Source organism: Rhinopithecus roxellana, chromosome 2, assembly GCF_007565055.1.
Source record: "Rhinopithecus roxellana isolate Shanxi Qingling chromosome 2, ASM756505v1, whole genome shotgun sequence".
Classification (NCBI taxonomy): Eukaryota; Metazoa; Chordata; class Mammalia; order Primates; family Cercopithecidae; genus Rhinopithecus; species Rhinopithecus roxellana.
The window spans coordinates 21,128,787-21,137,250 of NC_044550.1; the positions used below are offsets into that span (position 1 = coordinate 21,128,787).

General features: G+C 43.9%; 1 pseudogene; it reads right to left on the bottom strand.

Moving 5' to 3' along the window:
- Window positions 1-2,638: 2,638 nt before the first annotated feature.
- On the bottom strand, window positions 2,639-5,829 carry LOC104674704 (annotated as a pseudogene).
- Between the last annotated feature and the right edge of the window lie 2,635 nt (window positions 5,830-8,464).

The window sequence follows — 8,464 nt, forward strand, 5'->3', positions numbered from 1 at the left end:
ACACACACACACACGAAATAATTGCAGCACTAAACCAGGCACCTTCGACCAAATCACAACCTCCTCTTTGATTCCCCTTCACTCTAAGCCTCTTTCAAATTCTTTTTCCTGAGCTGGAAGACCGGTCAGATGCCCACGGGGTCAGTGCAAAGCACCTTCCCAGCCGGGCAACTGTGTACCTTTCTCTAGGAGTGCATGACATCCTTCCCCGCAACTCCTTGTTTTAAAGGATTTAACCCATTAGGAAATTCATTTTTCAATCTAAGCCAAAAGGAGGTGTCAGACATGGCAGTCTTCACTTTGAAGGTCCATTTCCTGCTCCAGTCCCTGGCAAGCGTTCTAGAAGAGCCTAGCTGTCGGGTTTACATGAGGCCACCAGAAGATCTAAGCCCAGCTCTGCCCAAGGCGGCTCCTGCAAAGGCTGGGACCTCGGGTGCTGCTTCCTCAACCCTCTCCGCGACCACAACTCAAAGGAGAGACCTCAAGGATGCGAGGAGCAACACGTGCTTGGCCTGTGTTCCAGGAAAGAGACCTGTCCAGAGAAACAGATTAGGCAGTCACATGGAAACTTGAGTCAGAGGTGGTGGTTTGGGGGTGATTTGGACAAATTATGTTAGTTTAGCAAAGCTCTGAAGTGGCAGAAGAGCTCCGCTGGACTACTGATTGAACCTGATTGAACACAGAACAAGACATGAGCATGGTGTCAGACTAGGTCTTAGAGAGATGCAGGCCAGTCTCCTCCGACAGGGCCTTTGGACTGCCGGGACAGACACTGCTACCTACCCTCCACCAGCAGGAGTCATGGTAAGGAGCGACTGGGGTGGAAATTTGGGAAAAAAGCAACAACTAGATCGTTTTTGGCATTTTAACATGGAGACAGTGATAAGTGGTAACAACGGCAAAAGAAAAAACAAACAAACAAACAAACCTTGAAGAGACCAATATTTAACCCCCATCCACCCAAGTTTCACACTTAAGTTCTATTCCCATCTCCCCCATTAGCACCACTGAACTAAATATCTATTTTAAAGCACCCAAACCAGTCTAGACCCTCTGGAAATCAAAAAACCAGCCAGAGCTGTCACCTGTCTTGGGTCCAGGCGAGAGGAGGGTTCCAGGAAAGGCACCTAGTTAGTCACCCAGCGCAGTGCACAAGGCGGCAAGCTTGGGCATGAGCACTTGATGGGGACGCGGTTGGCAGTCACAGCATCCGTGCTGACACGCGACGAAGGGGACTCTTCGGTAATCCTGACTATTTGGTACCAGAGCCAAGACTGGAGGGAGCTGGGTCAGCAGAAAGGTACCCCGAGTCTCAGCAACAGGATGGCCCGTGAGAGGCAGGATCCAGGCGGGAGAGAAAAGGGGACCAAAGCACGTCTTGCACAAGGCTGGTACGGACAGGGCTGATCCTTCTTGCAAGGACCAGATAATGCACTTGACTGCTGGCTGATCAATCTCTAACTGGTGAGTGTGCGTGACAAGGCTCGGCCCTGGCTCCACAGGGAGCCACGAAGCTGACTCAACTGATACAAATGTTCCCACCTCTGCCCCACCCCCAAATTCCCATGGTTCCACCATCACCTGATTTTCATTTGGACTTCTTTTACAGCTAAAGTAGGTATAAATGGCTAAACAGAGACCCCCAACACCCCCACCAGGAGGGACACGGCAGATTCTATAATGGTGCAGCCAGAAGGCTGTGGACGTATAGGCAGCAAGTGGGGAGAAACAGAACCGACACCGGCCTCAATCAGAACTGACACCGGCCTCTGCTGATGTGCAAGAAAAAGCGGGAAAGGAGTGTCACAGATGCTTCTGAAGCACGCGAGCGTGATTTTGGATGGAGGCCTGCTGGCAGGGACCAACTTTGCCTAGCTGGCTGCTGCCAGTTCCTGTAAGGGGCATTTTTTCTGAGTAAATGGCGATTCCTCTTCCATGTAGCATTCGCTTGGATCACGATGCTAATTATAACTGGAAAGGGGTGTTTTGGGGAGTGTATTTAGGAAAGGAAGACAGAAAAAACTTAGAAAAAAACCTAGATTGCTCAAAGTTTCTTCCTCTTTTGTAGGAATAGTAAGTCAACTATGAGCAAACACTTTAATTCAACATTAAGAGGAAAAAACATACTTTGGAAAGCATACAGAAAAAAAGGTAGTTAATGTTGGATGGCTTGTAAAACGGAACCTCAGGGAGCCTAAACAAAAATGCATCTTTGGTCAACTTCTGCTTTTTTTTGAGATGGAGTTTCGCTGTTGTCACCCAGGCTGGAGCGCAGTGGCACGATCTCAGATCAACGCAACCTCTGCCTCCTGGGTTCAAGTGATTCTCTTGCCTCAGCCTCCTGCGTAGCTGGGATTACAGGTGCAAGGCACCATGCCTGGCTACTTTTTTGTGTTTTTAGTAGAGACAGGGTTTCATCACATTGGCCAGGCTGGTCTTGAACTCCTGACCTCAGGTGATCTGCTTGCCTCAGCCTCCGAAAGTGCTGGGATTACAGGCCTGAGCCACTGTGCCCAGCAACTTTTGCTTTTTTAAATTCCTAGTTTGACTTCACTTCCCAGTGCTCATGGAAATGACATATGCTGCGAGAAGCGTGGAGTTGGAGGAGTCTCTGGGAGCATCAGAGGGTTGGGAAGTTTTATTCTGGCAGTTTCTTGATCTTCTCTTTCTCGGTCTCGCGTTTGTCTCTTGCTATCACCAAGGAGTGTGAGTAGCCCTTGGTGACCTGCTCTGAGAAAATGCTATCCAGGGTCTTCACCTCCTGGACTGCAGTGGAAGACTTGGGCTTGTGGTCCCCGTAGCCCTGTTCCTCGAAGGTCGGCAACAGGCACCAGCTGATGGTACTCTCATTGGCGGCCACAGTGATGCTGCTCTTCCCACAAGCCAGGCTCTGTATTCTCCAGCCACAGAGGTCCTGCACTGCTTTTGGGTACACGGTAGATTCATGGGAGGTGCTGGTGCCCCCCCCAAGAGAAACAGACCACCCACTTCACTGATGGCAAAGGAGCAGGTGTAACCAGCATAGATCTGGGACGCCCCACATCCAGAAAAGTCAAACAGCTGCACCAGACAGGGGACCGACCATCTCCTCCTTCTGCTCTGCATGGCCCAACCCGCCATAGCCACCGGAGCCCCAGGAGAAGACTGGCTTCTGGGAGTCCAGGACCAGTGTGTCGTTAGCACCACAGGCCACGTCTTGCACAACCATATTTGGCACAGGCAGCATCTGTTCATTTTTGGTCTTCCTGATGAAGATGGCCACTTGCCAGGGCACCAGTTCGCAGTCGTATTCTATCTGCTGTGGCCAGGCAATGAACTTCCCATCCGAGTTGTGTCTCAGCTGACCATATTCAGGGCACCCAAAGGAACAGAGGTTTCCTTTGCAGTCTGTTATTGTGCTGAATTCAGCCCCACAGGCCATTTTGGTAATTGGCTGGCCATTGTACATTATCTGCGTGGGGCTGTGGACAGGATCTGTCTGGTTGCCAAGGACCAGCTGCCCCATCTTGTTTTCCCCAAACGCAAACACGGAGCGGGTTTCTGTCAAGGCCAAGGTGTGGTTCCACCCACACGCTGCAGACATGATCACTTTGTGACTGAGACCCTCAAAGAGTCTGGGGGCTTTCACTCTCTTGGTGTCGCCATGTGCCAGCTGCCCCTTCTTTGAGGAATTTTAAAAAGCTGATCTCTTAGAAATATAGTAGAATAGTGGTTACCAGAGGGTCACGGTGGGGTGGGGTAAGTAGGGAGGATGGGGAAATGAGGAGAGGTTAGTGAACGGGTACTAGTTTGAAGAAATAAGGTCTGGTGTCCTATTTTTGACTATATTTGACAATAGTGAATATTTCAAAATAATGAGAAGTTTTGAATGTTCTTATGACAAAGAAATGATAAATGTTTGAAGCGAAGGTAAGCCAGTTACCCTGATTTGATCATTTCACAATGCATACCTGTATTTAAAGATCACACTCTGTCCCATAAGTATGCAAAATTATAGGTCAAAAATAAAATAAAATGTAAGAAATCTCTGTCTTTGGAAATTACTATTTTTCTCTCTTTTTTTTTTTTTTTTTTTTTTGAGATGAAGTCTTGCTGTGTCACCCAGGCTGGAGTACAGTGGCTTGATCTCGGTTCACCGCAACCTCTGCCTCCTGGGTTCAAGCGACTCTCCTGTTTCAGCCTCCTGAGTAGCTGGGATTACAGGTGCCTGCCACCATGCCTGGCTAATTTTTGTATTTTTACTAGAGACAGGGTTTCCCCATGTTGGCCAGGTTGGTCTCAAACTCCTGACCTCAGGTATTCCACCTGCCTTGGCCTCCCAGAGTGCTGGGATTACAGGCATGAGCTACCACGCCCAGCCTGGAAATTACTATTTAAAGTTAGGAGTTATCTGTTTACTTATTTGTTGTCCCTGTTGTTTGACTTGTAGACTTTGGTACAGCCTGAAGTGTAAAATTCCTATTGTTAACTACATAAAATCCTGTTATTAATAAACAAACTCGAAAGAATACCAGAACAAACATTTCTTTATTATGAAGCCCTCTCTTTTTAAAAAGCATTCAGCAGAAACAAACAACATACTGTATGCCAGAATATCAGCATCACTTCCAGAAAATTACTCCAAGTTTCACAGCAGTGCACTGGTTTCCACAGTTTTGGGGAATAGAAAAGCAGGGTAGTAGCTGTCATACCTGTATTCAGTTTCTTTCTTCCGTTGTATCCTCCTTTTTTTTTTTTTTTTTTTTTTTTTTTTTTTTTTTTTTTGAGATTGCCCAAGGTGGAATGCAGTGGTACAATCTCCACCGCAACCTCTGCCTCTTTGGTTCAAGCGATTCTCCTGCCTCAGCCTTCTGAGTAGCTGGGACTACAGGTGCGCATCACCACGCCTGACTAGTTTTTTTTTTGTTTTTTAGAGACGGGGCTTCACCATATTGGCCAGGCTGGTCTCAAACTCCTGACCTCATGATCTGCCCACCTTGGCCTCCCAAAGTGCTGGGATTACAGGTGTGAGCCACTGGGCTCGGCCTATTGTATCCTCCTTTAATGAGTTTAAAGTGTCCCCTCAAAAGCTGTTGAAGTTCTAACCCCCGGTACTTGTGCATATGACTTCATTTGGAAAATAGGATCTTTGCTGATGATCAAGTTAAGATGAGGTCATTAGGGTGGGCCCTAATCTAATATGATTGAGTCCTTACAAAAAGGGGAAATTTTGTCACAGAAACTGACCCTTAGAGAAGACAATGTGAATACACAGGGATAAGGCCATCGATTTAATACCAGCCAATGAACACTTGAGGGTCCCAGAAACTAAGAACCCTTTCAGATAATCAAAATGCCAGTTTTTTGTTTGTTTGTTTTAAGACAGAGTCTCACCCTGTCACCCAGGCTGGAGTGCAGTGGCATGATCTTGGCTCACTGCAGCCTCCGCCTCCCAGGTCCAAGCGATTCTTGTGCCTCAGCCTCCTGAGTAGCCAGGATTATAGGTGTGTGCCACCACACCCAGGTAATTTTTTTTCTTGTATTTTTAATAGAGATGGGGTTTTGCCATGTTGGCCAGGCTGTTCTCAAACTCCTGGCCTCAAGGGATCCATCTGCCTCAACTTCCCAAAGTGCTGGGATTATGGGTGTGAACCACCATGCTTGACCAAAATGCCAGTTTTCTAAATGTATGTTTACTTTTTTGGTTTCCTGCATATATCCCAACATCCATATCTTTTACTTGCCCACTACGTTCCCGTTTCTCTTTAAATCAGGTTTTGATTTTCTGAAAGTCTGAATGTTGAATTCACTGGTGTCCTGGAATACACTGCAAATAATTCCTACTTGCATTTCACGGACACTATGTTGCCTTTCCCTGGGTAAGTTCTGCTTGCTTAAATTGTATATATAAAGGTACCCTCAGCACTTTAGAGGACATATACAGTATGAATTCAAAATATAATTACTTTTAGGAGAGTACATAGAAGTACTCTGAACCATGGAGTACCATTAAATGGAAGTTTTTATTATAATTACCAATTTTACATGATACATGCAGTTATGTATGTGCTCTGATTCCTATCTCCTCCCTTACTGTGAAAGGGCTGGTTAATTGAGGAGAATGTGAAGGTTATTTCACCACAAAACGCTCTAACGCTCTAACTCAGAGTATTAACAGTATTTATTCTGATTGTCAGTTTTTTCTTATGCATCCCTTTTCATTATCTGATTCACATCTCTCACAAGTGATGTTAGTGTAAATGGTTGAATATTTTCAGAGTACAGTAAATATAACAACATAGCACCTTAATCTCACAATAAGGTTATTTTTTCTGTCTTAATTTTATCCTATTTTATCCTTATATATTTCAGAATATGGATCAGCAGTCTTTTTTTTTATTAATTTATTTTGAGACAGAGTCTTGCTGCTGTGTTGACCAGGCTGGAGTGCAGTGGCATGATTATAGCTTACAGCAGCCTCAACCTCCTGGGCTCAAGTGATCCTCCCATCTCAGCCTCCCTAGTAGTTGGGACTACAGGCATGAGCCACCACACCTGGCTAATTTTTACATTTTTGGTAGAGATGGGGTCTACTATGTTGCCCAATCTGGTCTCAAACTCCTGAGTTCAAGCAATCCTCTTACCTTGGCCTCCCAAGGTCCTGGGATTTCAGGCATGCGCATTACTTTCAGCCAGCTGCTTCTATACAATAGGCTTTGTTCTTACTGCGTTTTCTAATGTATTTTGTGCTATTTCCTACTGTTCTAAGACACAAAAGTAAAAAAATACATATTTTCATATAATATTTACATATATATAATGTTTACATATATATTTGTTTTTGATGTCTGGGTCCAGAGTTATACCTGAAGTTTTTATTAGGTTAACCATGATAATTGGTGTCCTACTGCTGTCAGATTTACTCTAACAAAGAAATAGATTACTGTTTATTATATTGAAGGAAGGGTGTATTTAACAATGGCTAGCTTTTGAAGTGAAAATCCCAACAGATAGTGACCCAATTTATTGTGGGATTTAATATGTTTGATGGAGGGGACAGAAAACATTTTTAGCCAGTATCATGATTTCTAATTTTTGTTTGGGTCTTAGAGGGAAGACTTCACCTTCCAGATCCCTTGTGGACCAGTTCCAGATGTTGGAAACAGACATTTGGGAGATCTTTGGATTCCTGCATGGACTTGTGACCTCCTATCCTAAGTCTGGTAACAATTTTTATTTTTTTATTTTATTTTATTTTTTTAGCATTCTTGAATTGTACAGTGAGAAATGGAGTTGCTTTGGTCAAATGTTCCTCCTTTGTGCCATGGTGTACTCTGGGCATATCTGTAACTTTGCATTGGCTGTAAGGCTCTTCATTTTAGCTTTGTAGATGAGAGTGTGGTGCTTAGTTTCAAATTCTGTCTCTGCTACTTTCTAGCTGTGTGAGCCTGGGTGAATTACTTATCTTTCTGAGTTTTAGCTTTCTAATGTGTAAAATGAGAGTAATAAAGTGCCTAGTTCATGGTGTGGTTGTAAGGATGAAATAAGATATATGATGGCTCAGCATAATGGTATGTGGTAAGCACTAAGTCAATGACATCTATTACTATTACCTCTATACTTGTGCTGCTCGTGAATTCGTGTCTTATTTGCAAAGAGCTTAGCTGCAGCCCTCTGAGACTATTAAACGGAACTGATTGATCAGAGTTTGGTCACCTAGTGCCTACATTATATAGAGCCAAGGAACCAGTTAGTTTTGGACATGTTGGTGGATCAACTTAAATTCATGCCACTGGCCTTGAAGGACCTCAAACAAGAGCATTTTCTTGGTTCATTGCAAATATCACTAGTGTTAGGAAAACAACCTATGCACATGTGTGTTAGAGGCATCACCTCTGTGGAGGAAGCATCATTATAGTTACTTATTGACTTATTGCTGTGCTATATTTTATATAATAATGCTTTAATAATGTTTTAGTCAAAACGAAAGTATCCTTAAAAGAGCTCAAACACACACTGAATTGCTAAAAAGTTATATGACAAAAGAGTGATGTAACGACATTTTTATGAGTCAATCTTTATTGCATGTTGATAAAATTCTGCACTATTCTAGTTGAATAGGAAGAGACTAGTTCATAAGAAGCCCATTACCCTAAGCTAGGTGTTAATAATCTCTTTGTGTTAATATTACAATATGCTGCATGATGCCAGGCTTGGAATACAAAAGTTCAGGGTTATATAAGTGTTCTGGCACGCACAACTGTTTGAGCAAGACACTTGGAATTTCAGCTTGTCCAGCAGTTTAACTAGGCTGTGAAAACAATAGGGGCGAGAATGTAGCAAAATGCCCCTATTTCAACTATTCTTAATATAGCTGTCTTTTAATGACTTTCTCACAAATTGTTCAGTCCTGAGAGTCCCATATCTTTTTCCTATGAATAGTTTATCATTTTTACACAAGGAAACTTGCTAAGTGTCTTAAGAG